The sequence below is a fragment of the Mustela lutreola genome, chromosome 7 (assembly GCF_030435805.1).
Source record: "Mustela lutreola isolate mMusLut2 chromosome 7, mMusLut2.pri, whole genome shotgun sequence".
Lineage (NCBI taxonomy): Eukaryota > Metazoa > Chordata > Mammalia > Carnivora > Mustelidae > Mustela > Mustela lutreola.
In genome coordinates, this window is record NC_081296.1 from 13,727,198 (window position 1) to 13,749,996 (window position 22,799).

Consider the following 22,799-nt stretch of genomic DNA (forward strand, 5'->3'; position numbering starts at 1 on the left):
AAGCCAAGCTGAGGACACCAGCACGGAGAGTTGAAGAGCTCAGGGCCTTGATAGTGTCAATGAACATTCTGTCATTCCATGCCTGGGATCCTGACCCAGTTCTCCACGAGTTGTTATGGGAGAAAATGCCTTTTCTTATGGAGGAAGCCAGCTGGAGCTGAGGTTCCTCTCGCCTGCAGATCAAAGTCCCTACTGATTCCAAACACTTTGAGGAGTCCCAGAAGAGCCGGGTACCCTACATGATGCCAGTTAATGATCCAGAGATGGGAGGAGACGAGCAGGTGGCACAGTGCCCCTGGCTCAGGCGATCTGTGACTTCCTTCACATCATTCAGCAGCAATTTCTGCTGTTCTGCTTCCAATCCTTGACTCTCCTTTTGGAAGAACACTGCCAAACAGGTTGGAGCATTCAAATAACCCAAAGGGATGGGGACAGACCTCCCTGGAAAGATGAGTCCTCATCTACCAGTACCCCGGGCCTTCATGAAACTTCATCAGCAAGACTCACACTTGCCTTTTATTTCTGCCCGGACCCCACCGTGCTCTATGCCTCCATCACCTTGGGGCATGAGCCACTTCCCTTTCCCTTTGTATTTCATCTTTGTTGTCTAAAACATCAAGAATTGTCTTCAATCTTCCCCTCTCCTTCTTTCTTCCTCTGTCCATTCCCATAACAATTGTTTTCTAACTTTTTAACTATTCTTTGGTTCCAGTCCAGGTCTCGAGCAGCCAAGATTGTCTGTGGTTGAAACTCTCCACTGCGCATGGTTACAGAGAGGCCTGGGAGAGGCTGGGTGTGTGTCCCCCCTCCCCCGCTGATGAGCAGACACTCGGGAACGACAGGTGGAGGCAGCATCACCAGACCGGGAAGCAACTCAGTGACGCGCACCATGTGCCGTCACTTTGGCCATTCTCGCAGCACTGGTCTAGCCTGTTTCAGGAACTCTCCGCTCACAACTGCTCTCTCCCACCAGCTAGCTAGCTAGGAGTGATCTTGAACAAGTAACGTTCCCCATATGGGCCTCAGTTTCCTCTTCAACTTTGTGATTTCATGGCAAATATGAGAAATGATTGGGAATATGAGAAATGGATCAGGAACATTCTGGGGATACAGACCAAGGCAAGGCAAGCAGGGAACTGAAAGAGGAGAATTTCATTTGAAGTTTTTTTCCTTCCTTATCTCAGTGGCCTCACATTCAGGCTGTTCCACAGACTCCAGCCAGGTCTGACCTCCTCCTTTTCTAGGGAAGGAACCTGGGGACCATGCAAGAGATTCTCCCCCTGCTATCACAGCGGGACGTACTTGCACATGTAATAGGCCTTAGGACTCCCTTTAGATGCATAATAAAATAGGCTTCTAGGAGAGGGACTCACTCAGCTGCGGGAGCAGTCCTACATTGAAGGGAATGAGAAGCAGTGACTTTCGGCTGACAGTAGTGCTTGCTACGTGTCACAAGCCACCACATAGTTCCAAATAAGATCCGCCAGGTTCTCCGTGTGCCTGGGTTCATTTAACCCTTAAGACAGTTCTGCCAGAGAGAGAGGTCAGCTTACTTACACACACACACACACACACACATACGTGGCCACACCAGTTGCTGAAATACTGAAAGACATTCATGACAGTTGTAAACACCCTCTCCTCTCAGCCCTCTGAGCACCTGGCCCCCAGGTTCTCAAGTCCCAGCAAATCTGTACCTTGGCATTAAGCAGGGCTTCCAGAAAACAACTCTAGAGTATAGCATCTGTTGTTGCTAGTGTCTTGCTACTGTTGAATATTTTGAATATTGTCATGGATGCACAGTGCATATAGTGCATAGATTATATAAATGAAATGTTTGGCTGCTAACCCCTGAGTTCAGTGATAAGTGGATAAATAAAATACAGTATATCCAGAATGGAAGACTATTCAGCCATAAGCAGGAACGAAGTGCTGATGCTTGCGACAACACAGAAGAACCTTGAAAATATTACGCCAAGTGAAAAAAAAAGCCAGACACAAAAGCTACATTAGTGTAATTCCATTTACATAAAAAATCAAGAATAGTAAAATCTATACAGACAAAAAAGTAGGAGGCCACCAGGGGCTGGGAGGAATGGGGTTTCTTTTTGGTTTCTAAAGCTGATCTTCATGATCAATGTAAACTCTGTGACTACACTAAAAGTCATTGAATTATATATTCTAAATGGATGAATTGGATGCTATATGAATGAAATCTGTTTTAAAAACTATAGGATAGCGGCACCAGGGTGGCTCAGTGGGTTAAGCCTCTGCCTTTAGCTCAGGTCATGATCTCAGGGTCCTGGGATCGAGTCCTGCATCGGGCTCTCTGCTCGGTGGGGAGCCCGCTTTCCCCTCTCTCTCTGCCTGCCTCTCTGCCTACTTGTGATCTCTGTCAAATAAATAAAATCTTTCAAAACAAACAAACAGACAAACAAAAACTATAGGATAAAACGTCCATAAATCTTTACTAGATTGAAAATTATACATATATACACATATATCATTGCATTAACATGTATACTCTAACACAAATACAGAAACTGGACTTTTACAAGCTGAGATGAAAAACAGAGATTTCACATATACCACATCTTCTTTATCCATTCACCTATCAATGGACACTTGGGCTGCTTCCATAAGTTTGGCTATTATAAAGAATGGTGTTATACACATGGGGGTACATGTATCCCTTTGAATTTGTGTTTTTAAAGGGTGGAATTTAAGAAACAAAACCAGCAAAGGAAAAAAAAGAGAGAGAGAGAAAGAGAAAAAAAAAAACCCAGGAAACAGATTCTTAACTATAGAGAACAAACTGACGGTGACCAGAGAGGAAGTGGGTGGGGGATGGGCATTAAGGAGGGCACGTGCTCTGATGAGCACCAGGTGATATAAGAAAGTGTTGAATCACTATGTTATGCACATGAAACTATACTGGAATTTAAACAATATATAAATAAATAGAAATTAATATTTTCTGTCTGCAACCCATGGAGTGCTTTTAGAGACCCCTGCTCTAGATGAAAAAACTGAGGCTCAGAAAGTTTGCAGAGCCTTTGTTCTTCCTAGCACAGCAGGCAGATTCCAGGGTTTCCCAGGGGATGAGGGAAATCAGGGAGCACTGCTATTTTTTTTTTTTTTTTGAGGCTCACAATGTATTCAAAAACAAAAACAAAGAAATGCCAAAATGCAGTTAAAATATCAAGAAATATTTTAATTGTTTACATTTGAAAAAAACAAAGTCTTCTGACATAAAAAAATAACCAGAATGTAATATAACTGTGCTATTCACAAGATAATTAGATCTTTTTAGAAAAAAATTAATTCTGAGCACACAGAGGCAGTGGAACAATAATGGAGAACAAGTGGGAGGTTGTGTGTTCACGTCTCCGTTCACTGCCATCTCTGGGCGACTGTGTGCACAGTCTCCCTTGGCAAAGGTGACTGAGGCTCTGATGTGTGTGTGAACCACACTAAACGGACCCTGGGCTCCTGCAGGGATGGCCCAGTGGGTGCCTGTTTCAGCGCAGACAGGAGAGCCAGAAAGCAGGGACAGCAGTGGCCTGCGGAACCTCTTTTGTGCCTATGAGCTGTCTTCTGCAGGACTGGGTACACTTCAACAACAACAGTAATTAGGAAGCAAAGAGAAGTGGAAGAAAGACTGTAGGAGGAACCACCGGTTCAACTGGGAGGGGGATTATCAAGTCTCCTGGAGGCAAGGCAACTCATTAATATACAGCTGGCAGGATGTTTCCTGTTGAAGGTTGATATTAAAAAAAAAAAAAAAAAAAAAAAAGTCTTTTTCCTTCACCAACACTACAGTAACAGTGAGGAAAGAAACCTGGAATAGCCCCTCCTTTATGTCTTCCTTTGCTTGCCCCCAACATTTCCAAAGCTGCAGAGCTCTAGAAAAAGGCAGGGTCAAAGACTCCCTCAGGTCTCAGTCCTTGGAAATTGAGTCCCTTCTTCATTTGGAGCCGACCACTGGTTGCCATAGCAACACAACATCTGCTACCCAACTCTGCTCCAGCGGTCACTGGGTTTGGCATCCTCCAAGCTGTTGCCAGTTCTGTGTTTTGCCTGATTTGCTACTCTGCTCCCCAAGGATTGCATCACACTTTTTCAGCAAAGGAACACTTATTCAAAAGGCAGGGTTATGGAGAGAAGGGAGGTTAAATCTGTGCAAACCACAGTTCTGAGAAAGCAAAGCACTCTTGCGTGCGGGGCCATTAACTCTGCCAATCTTTGGATTAATGTGCTGCATCTGCTGATCTCGAATCCTACTGCAAGCCATTCCTCCTAGATTTATTTTATTAGCATTTGTTTCTAAGGAGCATACATTATTTATTAAAACTTTCTGTAAGACATTTAAAAATATATAAATTCCATGCTCATCTCCCTTATTTTCTCATTTTAATATATTTCAAGTTTAATTGCTTGTCTGCCAGTCTTTCTATACCAATTATTTTTTAAAATGAACAACATAAAATATAAATATAGGTTTCCTTGCCCACTACTTTCTCCCATTCTTCTAGGTAGCATCTTTATTCCCACTTCTCCTTGAAAAAACACGATTTGTCTTGCTTGTTTTAATAGTGACAATTCTCAGGCAGTCTCTAAGAAACATAAGAGAGAATATGCAGTCCTTAATCACAGGAGTTCACTCAGGGCTGGCCTCCCAGTGATGTTAGTCAACTCATTTGATTTTACTCAGGATATCCCCAGTTTTAGCACTGGAAGTCCCACCTCTGGGGGGAACCCTTCAGTCTTGGGAAAACTGCAACAATTGATCGCCCTTCCCCCAGCTTCCTTATCCCTCTCACTGTGCACTCTCCAGAAATTTCCTTCACCTTTATTTGTAACATGAAAATTATAATAAGATGCTCCTCAAAGGTTGTGAAGAAGATGAAATAATTTAGAAAATAAAATGCCTAATCCTGAAGCAGAAGCCAATGCCTAGTAACTGTTATTATTAATCTTGAAATTAAAGCCTTAGAGATCATCTTGAATCACTTATCCAATTTACAGCTGAGAAACTGGTTTGTTTGGATCATCTAGTTTTGTTCTTTTTTAAGATTTTTTTATTTATTTGAGAGAGAGAGAGAGAGAGAGAGAGAGAGCATGAGTAGGGCAAGGGGCAGAGGGAGACGCAGGCTCTTCGCTGAGCAGGGAACCCAATGCAGGGTTTGATCCCAGGACCTCGAGATCATGACCTGAGCTGAACGCAGATGCTTAACCAACTGAGCCACCCAGGCACCCATCATCTAGCTTTTTTCTTTTTCTTTTTCTTTTTTTTTTTTTAAAGTCTGGGAGCAGCCCAGGACTAGGATAGGGTGGGTGAGGTGCCTAGGGCTCAACAATTAAGGAAGAACTCACTCACAGGGTCGTGCAAGTGCAGACTTTCCTGTGAGTACAAGCAAGGTGCCAATCTGCTCATCCGCTCAGGGCCATCTGGATAATGCTGCAAGGCTAGAACTGACTGTCATCTGACTCAGATAAGGATTTCATAGTCGTTACTAGGCATATTCTGCATAGTATCTTTGGTGACAATTAGTTTCTAATAGCAACAGTGTTCCTAAGCCATTCAGAGCTGTGAGTGCTGCAAGATACTTTTATTCTAAGCATCATTAAAACAAAGCAGAAAAAAAAAAAAACAACCTTCATTCTCCAGAGACCTTGAGAAGTGAATCATTACAGCCAGCCATTTCCCAAATAGCAGTAAATTTCCTTTTATTGTTAACAATATTTCATGGAAATCTTCCTAAAAGATATTGATTTTTTTCTCTTTTAAGTTGTACTTTTTATTTTAAAATAACTAGAGGTTTACATGCAGTTGTAAAAAATGAAGCAGATACCATACAAAACTTTGGTACAATATCACAGTCAGTATACTGAGATACTGAGATGGATATGGTCAAGATATAGAGCATTTCCAGCACCACAAGGATCTCTCAAGTTGAATTCTGGTTAACACATCACTTCTCTCTCACTCTCATCCATTCATTAATTCCTGGAAATTACTAATCTGATATTAATTTATATAATTTTATCATTTCAAGAAGGTTATGTAAATAGAATCATACACTATGTAATATTTTGGGACTGACTTTCCCCACCATAGTTCTCTGGAGATTCATCTGGGCTGTTGAGTATATCAACAGTTTATTCCTTTTTATTGCTGAATAATATTTCATTATGTGGATGTACCACAGTTTTTTCAGCCATTAACCTTTTGAAACATGTTTGGGTGATTTCCAGTTTTTTGCTATTATGAATAAAGCTACTATAAAAACATATACATTGCTTAAAGAAATTTAGAACACAAACAGATGGAAGATATCCTTTATTCATGGATTTTAAGACTTAATATTAAGATGTCAATACTACCCATTGTGATCTGTAGAGTCAATATAATTCCTATCAAAATCCCAACAAAGTTTTTTGGGAAAAAAAATCCATCCTAAAATTTATATATACTCTCAAGGAACTGTGAGTAGTTAAAACAACCTTGAAAAAGAACAAACTTAGATATCTCATACTTCCTGACTTCAAAAGTAACTGTAAAACGATAGTAATCAAAACCAGCATAAAAATAAGCAGAGACTGAACAAACAGAACAGACAGCACAGAAATAAATCCTCGCATATATGGTCAAATGCAATGGGGAAAGAAGAGTCTTTTCGAAAAATAGTGTTGGGAAAACTGAATATCCATATGCATGAAAATGGAGTTGGACTTTTATCTTATACCATATAAAAGATTAACTCAAAATGGGTCAAAGGCCTAAGTATTAGAGATATAACAATGAAATTCTTAGATGAAAACAGGGAAAATTTCCCGACATTGGAGTTTGCAATGAATTCTTGGACAAGACCTCAAAAGCACAGGAAATGACCAAAAAATTATAGAAATTAGATTATATCAAAATATAAATCTATATGCATCAAAGGACATAATGAACAAGGTGAAGAGATAATCTATGGAAGAAAATGCTTGCAAATCATATCTGAAAAATGGTATATAAAAGGAATATTTCATCTCAACAACAGAAAAACAACTCAATTTAAAAATGGGGAGAAGCCTTGAACAGACATTTCTCCAAACAAGATATACAAATGGCTAATAAGCACAAAATCACTAATCATTAGGAAAATGCAAATCAAAACTACAAGATACAAGTTCACACCCATTAAGATGGTGATCATAAAAAAGAAAATAACAAGTGCTGGCAAAGACATAGAAAAACTGGAACCCTCTGTACTGCTAATAGAAATGTGAAATAGACCAATGCTATGAAAAACAGCATGATGGATCCTCAAAAATATAAAAGATAGAATTACCATATAACCCAGCAATTCCACTTCTAGGTATATAATCAAAAGAATTGAAAGCAGGACTCAGACTGTAATCTATATGCCTGTGTTCATAGCAACATTATTCTAAATAGCCAAAAGGTAGAAGCAACCCAAGTTCAGTTGATAAATGAATGGATTAAACAATATGGTAGAAATGACATCGCCAACATGGCACCATAGATCATTACTGATTTAGATCCACTTCACAAGAAAAACAGCTTAACAACTATTCATGTACAAGATGCCACTGAAATTCTAAAACATGGTGTGAAGCACCCCTCTGTACCACAGAGATCAAGACAGACCACATTAGGGGCACCTGGTGGCTCAGTCAGTTAAGCTTCTGCCTTCAGCTCAGGTCATGATCCCAGGGTCCTGGAATGGAGTCCCATATCAAGCTCCCTGGCTAGAAGGGAGTCTAGTTCTTCCTCTCCCTCTGCTGCTCTGTGTGTCAAATAAATTAATAAAATCTTAAAAAAAAAAAAAAAAAGAAAGAAAAAGAAGCAGAAGAAGGCCACCACATTAGAGCAGTAACAGGGATCAGCTATTTGTTGACTAAGCTCCTTCTCTCCCAGACAAGTGTAGCATCACTATGAGAGGTTTCCCCTAAGCCTATATAGGTCCACCTGTAGGAAAAGAAAGCCCAGGATGAAAATCTAGCTCCCCTAGAGTGAGGGTCACTTCCTGGCAGCCCCAACTTCAATCTCACTCCATGGGGACTATAGGATAATCTGTGGGTCTTGGTCCCCTGGAAACCTAATTGTGGTGGAGAAGGAGAGAGGAACTTACAACAACCAGTACTCAGATCTTGACAGATTGAGTTCCTACCTACAGCACCCAAGTAGTAGTCTACAGAAACAAATAGATCTGCAGAATAAGTCAGTGGTGCAACCTGATCAGGGAACTCGGGGGGGGGGGGTATATCTCCTTGATTTGAGTCCTCAAATGAAGAGCCGTGTGGTCTCTGGAGACTGGTCTCCCCATTACCAGGCAGAGGGATTAATTCATAGGCTCACCCAAGGCTGAGTGTAGCTACCAGCCTTGTCTGATCAGAAAGACTGGCTGGACCACCTGAAAAGCTGCATAGCCCAGCAATGCTCAAGAAGAGTATAGTAGGAATAGTTGAGTGTTCACAGAACAAAGTCAGTAGATCCATTCAGCCAGGAAACTTGAGGTGTAGGTTGGCTTGGCTCAAGACCACAAATACAAAGGTTTGCCAACCTTAAAACTAGTTCTCCCATTCTCCATGGGCAAGAAAACTAATGTGTACCCCTGACCATAGCTTAAGACAGCTGTCAGCCAGGCTGGATCATGGAACCTAACCAGAATACACAGGAAACTATGCAGCCCATCCAATTCTGCTTTCATTGCCACTTAAGGTATACAGTCTATGGCCATCTTTAACTGCAGAGCAAAATCAGTGGCCTTGTCTAATGAAAGGATTTAGTGCATAATTTTGCCTGGTTCTGGTTCCCAAACAATGGCCATGCAGGTAACTGAGGACTATTCCAGGATAGGAAAAATAATTCATAGTCCCAGCTGAGTATATTACCCAATATAGGAAGCCTAACTAGAGAACCAAAGTAACCATGGAGCCTATCTTATGGCCCTTCACTTATGTAGGACTTAAGAGTCCTATCCCACTCTTCTCAGCCAGGAGCACCAATCCCTAACCTCAAAGCTTAGGCAGTGACCTCACCCCCAAAATGATAGCAAGTCCCACTTGTCCAATGATATTACAATCAGACACATCCAAAAACCCAAATTGAGCTGAATGGTGAAAAACTCTCTCTGCCAGTGAACCAATAAAATCTGGAAGAAGTGACTGCATTCATGTGCTTAGATACCAAGATAAGAAACTTTTTTAAAAATCACAAAAAAATCAGGTAAACATGACAACACTGAAGGAAACTAATAAAGCTCCAATAACTGACCCTAAGGAAATGGAGATACATGAACTGTCTGACAAAGAATTCAGAATAATCCTCTTAAAGAAGTTAAGGGAGCTATAGGAACACACAGACAACTAAACAAAATTAGAAAACTAAACAAAATGAAAAGTTTAACAAAGAAATAGAAAAGAAAGAGGGAGAGAGAGATCATAGAGCTGACAAATAAAACTTAACTGAAGAATTCAATGTAGACACTACATCAAAAACTAATGATGTAGTATGGTGACTTACATTAACATAAAAAAAAGAGTTCAATGGAGAGTTTCAAAAGCAGACTTGACCAGGCAGAAGAAACAGTGACCTAGAATATATGACATTTGAAATTATCAAGTCAGAGTAGCAAAAACAACAACAACAAAATGACAAAGAGCAAAGAAAGCCCTCAGGTTTTATGAGACACAGTCAAAAAAATATCAGCATTATAGGAAGTCCAAGAGAAGAGAAATAGAAAAGGAGAAAGGATATTTAAAGCAATAATGGCTGCAACCATAAGAAAACTATAAAAGGAAAAAAATTCACAGGCAAAGCAAATATATATGCTAATAAGTTGGAAAACCTAAAAGAAATGGATAAATTCCTAGAAAGACATAATCTAAACTGAATCAAAAATATATGTTGAACAGACTAATTAGTAGCTGTCAAATTAAATCAGTAATCAAAAACTCCCAACAAACAAAAGTTGAGGACCAGATGGCTTCACAACTGAATTCAAACATTTGAAGGGGAATTAATACCTGTCCTTCTCAAACTATATCAAAAAATAAAGAAGAAAGGAAAACTTCCAGATGTATTCTATGAGGCCAGTATTACCCTGATACCAAAACCACTCTAAGACATTCTAAAAAAAAGAAAGAAAGAAAGAGCTATAGGCAAATATCTCTAATGAACATAGATATAAAAATCCTCAACAAATTTCTAGCAAACTGAATTCAACACATTTGAAAACTCACCCACCAAGATCAAGTAAGATTTATGCCCTGTGGGGCACCTGGGTGGCTCAGTGAGTTAAAGCCTCTGCCTTTGGCTCAGGTCATGATTCCAGGGTCCTGGGATTGAGCCCCACCTCGGGCTCTCTGCTCCACGGAAAGCCTGCTTCCTCCTCTCTCTGCCTTCCTCCCTGCCTACTTGTGATCTCTCTCTCTCTCTCTCTCTCTGTCAAATAAATAAATAAAATCTTTTTTAAAAAATCTTAAAAAAAAAAAAGATTTATGCCATGTATGCAAGGGTAGTTCAATATTTGTGAATCGATCAATGTGTGACATCAACATGAATAAGAGGATAAATATATGATCATCTTAATAAATGCAGAAAAAGCATCTGACAATACACAACATCCATTCATGATGAAAGCTTTCAACAAAATGGATTGAAAGGAAATCTATCCCAATATAGTAAAAGCTATATATGAAAAACCTGCAGCTAACATCATATTCAAAGGTGAACAATGGAGAGATTTTCCCCTAAGGTCAAGACAAGAAAAGATGTCCACTCTCACCACTTTTATTAAACATAGTATTGGAAGTCATAGCCATAGCAAGCAGAAAATAAACAAAAATCAAAGGCATCCAAATTGGTAAGGAAGGAGTAAAACATTCACTTTTTGCAGATAACATATTATCTAACATTTCCTCTAACATTTAGAGGAAACTCTAAAGACTCCACCCCAAATCTATTAACTGATAAATGAATTGACAAATGATTTCAATAAAGTTGCAGGATACAAAGTCAATGTTTAGAAATTTGTTGCATTTCTATACACTAATAATGAACAGCAGAAGGAAATTAAGAAAACAATTCCATTTACCATTGTACCAAAAGATATCTAGAAATAAATTTAACTAAAGCAGTGAAAGACCTATACTCTAAGAACTATAAAATACTGATGAAAGCAACTGAAGATGACACAAATGAATCGAAAGACAGTCCATGCTCATGGATTGAAAGAACATATATTTTAAAAAAATGTTTATACTACAAAAGTAATCTACTAATTCAATGTAATAGCTATAAAATACTGACAGCATTTTCACAGAACTAGAACTAATAATACTAAAATTTGTACAGAACCACAAAAGACCTTGAATACCAAAGGAATCTTACAGAACAATGCTGGAAGTACCCCATTCCTAGATTTTAAGATAGACTACAAAGCTGTAGTAATCAAAACAGTATGGTACTGGCACAAAAACAGACACATAGATGAATGGAACAGAATAGAGAGCCTAGAAATAAACCCACACTTACGTGGTCAATTAATTTATGACAAAGGAGGCAGGAATATTAAAGGTGGAAAAGACAGTCTTCTAAATAAATGGTGCTGGGAAAACTGGACAATCCCATGTAAAATATTGAAACTGGACTGCTTTCTCATACCATACACACACACACAAATTCAAAATGTCTTAAAGACCTAAATGTGAGACTTGAAAACATAAGCATCAGAAGAGAGTCCAGGCAGTAGTGGTATGGCCAATGTCAGAGAAATATTTTTCTAGATATGTCTCCTGAGACAAGAGAAATAAAAGCAAAAATAAACTATTGAGACTACATCAAAATAGAGCTTCTGCACACAAAAAAATAGGAAATAACCACCAAAACTATTACACAGCCACATGCAGAAGAATGAAACTGGACCATTTCCTCACACCACAGACAAAAATAGAATCAAAATGGATGAAAGACCTCAATGTGAGACAGGAAAATCCTTGAGGAGAACACAGGCAGCAACCTCTTCAACCCCAGCCATAGCACCTTCCGGCTAGAAACATTGCCTAAGGCAAGGGAAGCAAGGGTAAAAATGAACTACTGGAACTTCAAGATAAAAAGCTTTTGCACAGCAGAGGAAACAACCAACAAAACTAAAAGACAACTGACAGAATGGGAGAAGATATTTGCAAATGACATATCAGATTATAGGCCAGTATCCAAAATCTATAAAGAACTTCTCAAACTTAACACCCAAAGAACAAATAATCCAATCAAGAAATGAGCAGAAGAATAGTACATCTCTTTTTAAATATTCTTATCATTTGTACCAGGCACATTATATACACATAAATTATCAGTTTACTGGTGTCATCACTTTACCATAACACTAACAAAGTATAAAAATCTTACCTCCCTTTACATCTCTTAACTCTCCTGCATTTATAATTATCTTAACTATTTTCTCTGCATTTAGAAACACATGTCAATGTTATAATTTCTTCCTCAACCATCATTATAATTTGGAAAATTCAAGAGGAGAGATAAAGACTATTGTAATGAGCTTTAATTTTGTTGACCATATTCTTTCTTACTTCCTGATGTTTTGAGTTCTTTATTCTTTTTTTTTTTTTTTTTTTTTTTTTTTTTGAGAACTTTACCTACACTTTTAGGGTATATGTGCTGGTGACATACTCTTAGTTTATTTTCGCCCAAGAATACCATGATTTCCCCTTCATTCTTAAAAGATATTTTCATTATATGTAAAATTCTGGATTGGCAGTTTTTTCTTTCAGTAGTTGAAAAGTTTTATGCCACTTTGTTTTAACTTCCATTTTTTCTGATGAGAAAGGTATTGCCATAATGGTTTCCCTCATTTGTAAGGTGTTTTTCTCTCAAACTGATTAAGACTTTGTCTTTAGGTTTCAGAACATTGACTGTGATGAGTTCGGTGGGTATTTCTTTAAGTGTTTTCTGTTTGGGGTTCTCTCAGCTTAAGTATGTAGGTTATGTCTTTTACCAAATTGGAGAAATTTTCAGCCATATTTCCTTGGCTACTTTTTTAAGCCACACCCTCCTTCTCCTCTCCTTCCAAGATTCTGATAACAAAACATTGGATTTTTGTTATAGTCCCACAGATCCCTTAAACTGTTCTTTTCATTCCATCTATTTGCTCTGTGTTCGTCAGACTGAGTAAATTTTATTGTTCTTTCAGTTCACAAATTCTTCTGTTACCTCCATTACACTATTCAGTCAATCCACTGCATTTTAAAATTTTGGTTATTTTATTTTTCAGTTCTGAAAGTTTTCCTTTGATTTTTTTTTTTTTTTTTTTGCTGAAACTTTATTTCAAGTGTGTTTAACTGTTCAAAGCATATTTATGATGGCTGCTTAACATTTTTATCAGATAATTCTAATATTGCTGTCATCTAGTTGTAGGCATCTATTGATTGACTTTTTAAATTCAGCTTGAGGACTTGCTGGTTCTTGGCAAAAAAAGTGATTTCCAATTTAAACTGGTGCTTTTTGTGTGCTACCTTATAAGCCTCTTAATCTTATTTAAATATTTTATTTTAGTTGAATTCATCTGACATCATTCTCACAGGGAAAAGGAGGAGTGCTGCTTTGTTACTGTCAGGCAGAGGTAGAAGTTCAGCAGTTCCCCAGCTGGTTTGCATTGACACCAAGGGTGAGCTTCTCATTATTTCTGAGTGTAGGCGGGAATTTTATTTCCTCACTAGACCTCCACTGATATCTTCCTTGCTGGAAAGAGTAGGAGTGTCTCATTATTGCTCTCTACATGGCCTCCACATCACCATGCATGTTTGGGTGGCCTCATTATCACTGGATGGTGGTAAAAGTTCTTACTGTCTCCTAGGTCTTCTTTGATAGTATCTCAACATAGAGGGTAAGGGGCAATTCATTACTGCCAGATACTGAGTGGAGATAGGCACCACTGACACCATGCATGGGAGCCTTCTTAACACTGACAAGGATGAAACCCCTGACTCCCTGCTGGCTTCCTCTGACACCATTCCAGTAGGGATTTTGTGCTGCCTTGTCATAGCCTATGAGGGTAAAATTCTAGGTTCCCCACTCAGCACTGCCTGGCATAGATGGGAATAGAACTGTGGCACTTGGCTGTAATAGTTGTTAATATTCAAAATCTTTTCTTTGGTCTTTTGACTAGAGAGGCCAGGATTTTATTTGGGCTTTATTGTTTTTCTTTACCAGTTGGCATTTCCAAGTTGCTGGCTTTTCTTATGCCAAGTCTGAAATATATCAGGCAAAATGAAAATCAAATGTACTTCTTGCCATGTTTTTCTTAGAGTATGAAGATTCCTCACAGGTCTTTTTCTCTTCAATTTCCAGAGTTTAATTAGGTTTACTATATACTGTCCAGAGTTGTTTGTACTCAGAGGAAGAAAATACAGAAAAGTAGGTTTACTCCATCTTTCTGAAAGCAGAAGTCCCTACTTCCTTAAACAGAGGTGGTTTCCCTATATTGGAAGACTATGATTCATTATAGGAACTATCCATTATGTCTATTTTACTACCCAAAGATCTAATGAACAATTTAATCAGCCTGTTTACCCCAACATGAAAGGTCCAAGACCACTATGCCACGGGGATTGTTTTTCTACTCTCACAAGCATTTGCTTATTCTTTAGAGATTCAGGTCTAAGTGGATTTAAAACCTTATTCAACCACTTACTGCTGTGTGATTTGGGGCAACTTACTCACTCTTTTTAAACCTCAGTTTTCTTATCAGACTCTCTTATGTTACTTTTCTGCTATAATTGAGCCTATCTTTATAGTGTATTCTACTTCTGATTATCTATATTTTAGTCACCATTAACAGAAGGAAAACCTCAGATTTACTAAGAAAAACCATTCCAAGACACTCTTCATTGAATAATGGGCATGAGCTTAGCTGAGGGACATTCCTGGTGCTCTTCTTTGTTCTTAGCTAATATAAATGGCATATTCTCTATGACCATGGTGGTATCTTTCAGAACCACTTACAATTCTTTTTTTTTTTTTTTTAACTCCCATTTACATACATACCTATCATTTTTTTCTAAGTTCAGAATATAATTTCTGGGATTTCTATGTCACTTAATATTTTGTTTAATTTGCTAATCAGGGTGAACAGATATAAGAGCAGAATTGATTTAAACGTTTCTGTGTGAGTTGAGTTCTGAGCCTTCTGAAATTTCCTGCTTTCAACCATCATATTATGCAAAACACATCTGCATTAGTTAGGGTATGCTTAATCATTGCAAATACAGACACTAAAATGTGTAAAGATTATAAACACAATGGAAGTCTATTTTTCATGCACACAGAAATCCAAGGCAAGTATCCCTAGTTAGCAGTGATCTACTTGCAATGATTCAGGGACTCCAGCATATTTTACCTGAAGCTCTACCCCCAACTAGGGCCTCATAAATATTGGCACACACCTATTAAAAGCAGAGAAGAAATATGGAGCGACCTCAACTACTTCTTAAAAGTAATTATGTTGGGAAGAACTTGCAGGGAAGTGTTTTCTAATCATGGCCCACCTACACTTCTCTTACAGAGGAAAGCAAAAACATATTGATGGACACAAATATAAACTTTTTGCATTGAGCACTAAATTCTATCCCTGAAACCAATTTTATGCTGTATGTTAATTTACTAGAATTTAAATAAAAATTTGAGGAAAAAAATTTTCCTGGAAATATTATATTGTAAACAACCATCTCACTTTCTTTCGTGGTTTACTTGAAATTCACTTACATTGTGATGCTTTCTCCTCAGAATATTTATAGAAATTTAGTCTTTTTGGGGGGGGTGTAATGGTTAAATGCTCTCTCTTTTCCTTTTAGAAAATGTAAGTTCTTTTCTACTTATCTGTTGCCACTGTTTTCTGTATTTCCAAATATAAAATATAATTTTAAAAGTTTCTCTATTTTCCAATTATATTTAACATTGCAATATAAACATTTCATTCCCAAGAAAAGACTTGAACTCTTTTTCATTCTTTCATAAAAGAGGGATGTTTGAGATACCTTTTGAAAATTTATATAAAAAATCTGTGTCATTTAATAGCTGTGTGACCTTGAAAAAAAGTACTTAAGACTTTGAGACTCAAAGTTTTTGAGACTGCTTTGAATCTCAGTAAAAACGTAAAATATTTAAAATAATAGCTATCTCAAAGTTTTTTGTGAGGGTAAGATATAATGCACATCAAATGCCTAGAGAGGGATTGGCATATTAAGCAAAAAAAAAAAAAAAGGTATATATTATCATTTGTGTAATAATTTATTAGCATGACAAGTGTCAGGATTAATAAAATGATCCTCAAACATTCAATCAAAATGGACAATAGCACACAAAAAGCATAGTTCAACTTTCCTCAGGTAGCAGTATAGACTAAATATATTTCAGACTAAGTTGGACAGTACCTTGAAAGTCCAATTAGTTATTAATACTTGAAGTTTATCCTGAAAATGCAAGACTTTAATGACATGAGAGAAAAATCTGAATCTTGAGATATAGACCAATGAATAGAGGAAAAAATGTTAAGAAATCAAAAATTTTTATACGCCTCAGATGACAGCCTCAACCCTTTCACCAAACCTGCTAAAAATGACCAAATTAAAAATATTATTCAACATCAATAAGCCTCTGGTCTGAAGTGTTACTAAAAGTATACTCAAAAGTGCACTGAAAAACACAGGGTGATCCGAAGATAATCTTTCTATGCTATTTGGAGATAAATTAAAGATTTGGATGAATTTTCCTGTGTTAAGTCATGGAATAAACAGAATATCAATACAGAATATATACAACTCTTCTGTACCCTAAAAATAGGAACTGCACATAGCATTGAAAAGATACCTGAAGAGTGTGCTTTAAGATTTACTTGAGATATTTTTGTTGGTGCCCCTATGTCCTCAAGAAATCTTTTTAGAGACCAAGTAATGAGACACTTAACTGATGTAAGAAGAGTCCTGGAATATTGTAAAAACTATTTAAATTCACCAATGTTTTGTTGGTGTGTCCTTAAAGTATTTGAGTCTATAAAGAGCTAAAACTATAGAGTGGAAAATAGACTCCGTAATGTGGAAGAGAAAACTACAAAGAAAAAAATACAAAGAGAAAAGTGGCAGGACAATAAATAGGCTAGATATATAGAAGGGAGACATGAAGATTTAATAAATGAATAATGGACATTTTTGAAAAAGAAAATAGGGAAAACATTTTCAAAAATAAAATAGAAGAAAATATTTGAACTACAGAAACAAATGGACCTGTGGATTAAAATACCCCAATATGTATCAGGAAAAATGGAAGAGAACCTAGTAATTTCATATTCTTCTGAAATTAATCAATTTCCACAGAAAAGGAAGACTTTCAGTCCTCGGTGAGATGGAGGAGTTGTATTAAATCCATTTCTCTAACTGATGACAACTAAGAACTCTGGACAAAATAGAAAAAGCAACTACCCAAGGACTCAACAAGTGAATAAAAGCAGGTGAATTGGGTGGGAGAGTGAAAAACTGAAGAACAACCTATAGAGAGATTAGTCTCCCATCTGATTGTCATCTTTTCTCTCACAACTTTGACCCAAAATTTGCCCTAGTCACAAGGCTACATGGCAGTACAGTCACAAAATTCAGAGAAACATTTTCTTTCTAACCAGAGGAACATAGATACAGGGAAGATTCCAATATTTTCCTTGTTTTTTCTCTCCTGGTAGGTCATAGTTGTTAAACTGCAGCAATGAGAGCATAGGTAACTCAAACACTGAATCAAAAACACATCTTTTTAGGCAGGAAAACAGCTCAGTATTCCAAAAAGTGTGTGTGTGGAAATAATAACAATAAATTATATTAATAATATTTTATATAGTGATTATGATATTTTATCCTCCCTACTTTTCCCTGAGGGTTGCCTCAATCATGGAGCTGTACCTATAGCAGCAGAGTGGTTAGGTAAAATTCTAAGAGAAATCCCATCTTTCTGGCTAGAGAACAAGGAAAAGATTTTCCTGTGAGCCAGAGAATAATGAGGAAATCAAGGAAATATGGAGAAGTGGATCTTCTAATTCTGTGTTTGTGCAGTATAAATCTTGGACTCACTCCTGAGCTGCAAATGATGGGACAGAGCCAATGCAGCAGAAAATTGCCTTAAAATCTGAATTGACATTGGAATTACCATCCAAATGAAGATAGAACTTTCAGTCTGAGCTCAACCAAGTTTCCTGCTAAAACAAACAAAAATCAAAATCCTCCAGAAGATTTTAACAGTCCCAGAGTCTCAAAATTTTTAAGTTGTTCAGAATAGAATTACTCTACTTATAGAGAAGGAGGAAAATGCGACCAATATTCAAGAAAGAAAATTTAAAAATGTCAACTTTGAGATGAGTCAGAGGTTGGAGTTATTAGGTAAAGATTTAAAACAGCAGTGATATCTATGTTCCATGAGGTAGAGGTAAACACAGTTGAAAAGAATTTTAAAAATCTCGTGCCACATGCAAAAGAATGAAATTGGATTGCTATTTTACACCATACACAAAAATGAACTCAAAATGTATTACAGACTTTAATGTCTTTATTTATTTAATTTATTTATTTGTCAGAGAGAGAGTGTGTGTGAGCACGCACACACACAGGCAGAGTGGCAGGCAGAGGGAGAGGGAGAAGCAGGCTCCCTGCTGAGCAAGGAGCCCGATGTGGGACTTGATCCCAGGACCCTGGGATCATGATCTGAGCAGAAGGCAGATGCTTAACTGACTGAGCCACCCAGGCATCCCAAGACTTTAATGTCTTTAATGTAAGACTTAAAAACATAAAATTCTAGGAGAAAACAGACAATAAGCTTCTTGACGCTGTTTTTGGAGCAAAGAAAAGGAAAGCAAAAACAAGTGAGACTACATCCAAATAAAAAGCTACACAGCAAAGGAAACCATCAACAAAATGAAAAGGCAATCTACTGAATGGGGGAATATATTTTCAAATCATATATCTGATAAGGTGCTAATATCTAAAATATATAAATAACTTACATAACAATAACAAAAAGTAAAATCTCCAATTACAAATGAACAGAGACTGATAGTTATTTTTCCAAAGAACACATACAAATAACCAAAAGCTACTTTAAAACATAATATCACTGAATATCATGGAATTACAAATCAAAGCCATGACATTTGTATTTCTGTGGTGGTGGTTGTTATTTTTCCTGTCTCATTTATGATTTTATTTGGGGTCCTTCTCTATTGTTTTTGACAGTCTATTTTGAGGTTTATCAATTTTATTAATTTTTTTTCTGAGGAACCAGTTCCTGTTTCATTGATCTAGTCAATAAAAGGTGTCAAGAAAAGTGGACTGCAATATGTAAAACAATGAAACTGGACTACTTTCTTACACCACATGCCAAAATAAATTTAAAATGAATTAAAGACCTAAATATGTGATATGAAACCATTAAAATCTTAGAAGAGAACACAGGGAGTAACCTCTTTGACATATGCTAAAGTAACTTCCTTCCAGATATGTCTCCTGAGGCAAGGGAAACAAAAACATAAACTATTGGGATTACATCAAAATAAAAAGTGAATGAAACAATCAAAAACTAAAAGGCAGCCTACAGAATGGGAGAAGATATTTCAAGTGACATATCTGAAAAAGGGCTAGTACCCAAATATATAAAGGACTTATCAAACTCAGCACCCCAAAAAAGAATAATCCAATTTAAAAATGGGCAGAAGACATGAATAGAAATTTCTCCAAAGAGGACATACAGATAGTCAAGACATATGCGAAGATGTTCAATGTCACTCATCATCAGGGAAACAACAAATCAAAACTATAATGAGATACCATCTCACACCTGTTAGGTGGCTAAAATTAACAACACAAGAAAAAACAGGTATTGGGGAGTATGTAGAAGAAAGGGGAGCTCTCTTGTACTCTTGGTAGGAATGCAAACTGCAGACACTGTGGAAGATAGTATACATGTTTCTCAAAATTAAAAATAAAAAAGACCACTCTATGATCTAGCAATTGCACTACTAATGTATCTACCAAAATAATACAAAAATACTAATTCAAAGGGATACATGCATCCTGATGTTTATAGCAGCATTATCTACAATAGCCAAATTATGGAAATAGGACAAGTGTCCATTGTCTGATAAATGGATAAAGAAAATGAAGTATAAGTCTCAGTTGGTTACGTGTCTGCCTTCAGCTCAGGTCATGATCTCAGGGTCATGGGACTGAGCCCTGCACTGGGCTCCCTGTTCAGCAGGGAGTCTGCTTCTTTCTCCTTCTGCCCTTCCACCCATGCTCTCTTTCTTGCTCTCTCAAATAACTTTTTTAAAAATTTAAAATGTAAAAAAAATAAATTTTTAAATGTGGTGTGTGTGTATATATATATATATATATACACACACACACCATATATATGTATATATATATACACACCGTATATATACACATTTAAAATTTTTTAAAAGTTATTCATATACATATAAATAATTTAAATATATATATTTGCATATTTGTGTGTGTGTGTGTGTGTGTGTGTATACACACACACGTGTGGCGGAATATTACTCAGCCATAAAAGGAATGAAATGTTGCCATTTGGAATGGTATCTAGAGGGAATTATGCTAAGCAAAATACATCAGAGAAAGATAAATGCCATATGATTTGACTCATATATGGAATTTGAAAAATAAAACAAATGAGCAATGGGGAAAAGAGAGAGGCAATTCAAGAAACAGACTCTTAACTATAGAACACAAACAGATGGCTACCAGAAGGGAGGTGGGTGGGAGGATGGATGAAATTGGTGATGAGGGTTAAGGAGTACACTAGTTGTGATGAGCATCAGGTGTTGTAAGGAATTGTTGAATCATTAAATAAAAACTTGAAGAATTCAAGAAAATGAAAGATATTCTGCAGAGAAATAAAAACTATTTTAAAAGACAAAATATAAGTTTGTAAACTGAGTAGAATTAGTGTATGAGTGAAAGCAGAATGGGAATGAAAGAGTAAAAATTCCATAGACTTGAAGATAAATAAGAATTAATCAGGGAAAAAAAAATGTCTGAAAGGACCACTGGGATGAAGACAAAACCTAATACTCATGTAATGGGAATCCCAGAAAGAATAAAGAAAGACTTGTGCAGAAAAAATATTGAAAGAAATAATGATCAAAATTCCTCATGTTCACTTAAATGCATAAATCTTGGTAATTATAAATTCCTATCTTTAATTCTTTTCTATATGTATGAAAGCAAAACATAACAAAAAAAAAGATGTGTGTTCTTATAAAACACCTATATTGTACTTACAGTAGTAGACTTTGAATGGTTTGGTGTATGTATCATAATCTCTAGGACAAGAACAACAAAAATGAAGACATATAGCTGAGAATCCAGCAGATAAATTACAAGGAATACTAAAAACAAAAACAAAAATAAACAAACAAAAAACTCTAATAATTCAAATAAGGCAGGAAAGGGGATGCAGAGAAACAAAACCCAGAAAAATAAAAAACAAAAAATAATAAACATAAATGCAACCATTGTAATAGTTGTATTATATATAATACATTCACAGGAGAAAGGCCATGTGAAGACACAGCAAAAAAGCAATCAGTATAAGCTAGGAAAAAAGGCCTTCGCAGAAATCAACCTCAATAGTACCATGATCCCAGACTTCTAGCCTCCAGAACTGTGAGAAAATAAATTTCTGTTTCAGCCATCCAGTCTGTGCTATTCTGTTATGGAGATCCTAGCAAACTAAAACGTGGATAATTTCATCAAGAAGAATGAACAGCAATGTCCACAATAGCCAAACTATGGAAAGAACCTAGATGTCCATCAACAGATGAATGGATCAAGAAGATGTGGTATATATACACAATGGAATACTATGCAGCCATCAAAAGAAATGAAATCTTGCCATTTGCGACAACATGGATGGAACTAGAGCGTATCATGCTTAGCGAAATAAGTCAAGCAGAGAAAGACAACTATCATATGATCTCCCTGATATGAGGAAGTGGTGATGCAACATGGGGGCTTAAGTGGGTAGGAGAAGAATCAATGAAACAAGATGGGATTGGGAGGGAGACAAACCATAAGTGACTCTTAATCTCACAAAACAAACTGAGGGTTGCTGGGGGGAGGGGGTTTGGGAGAACGGGGTGGGATTATGGACATTGGGGAGGGTATGTGCTTTGGTGAGTGCTGTGAAGTGTGTAAACCTGGTAATTCACAGACCTGTACCCCTGGGGATAAAAATATATGTTAGTAAAAAAAAAATAAAGCTAGTATGAAGGTTAAAAAACAAAACAAAAAAAAAAAAAAAAAAAAAAAAAAAGAAGAATGAACAACTCTAAATATGTATGTACCTAACAAAAAAGCTTCAAAATTCATACGGCAAAAGTTGATGTAAATGAAGAGAAATTTTTAAAATTCATAAATATATTTGGAAACTTTAACACACTAACTCAGCAATCAATTGAGCAAGTAGACAGGAAATTAGCAATGATAATAGAAGATCTAAACAACACTATCAACTGTCTTGACCTAACAGATATGGATAGAACATCCCAGACAACTACAGCAAAATAAACGTATTTTCTATGTATACATGGAACTTTTATTGAGGTAGGCCATATCCTGGGCCATTAAACAAATCTTAGGACATTTAAAAGAACTGAAATCATACAGATTATCTTTTCTGACCAAAACAAAATTAACTGGGATTTGAT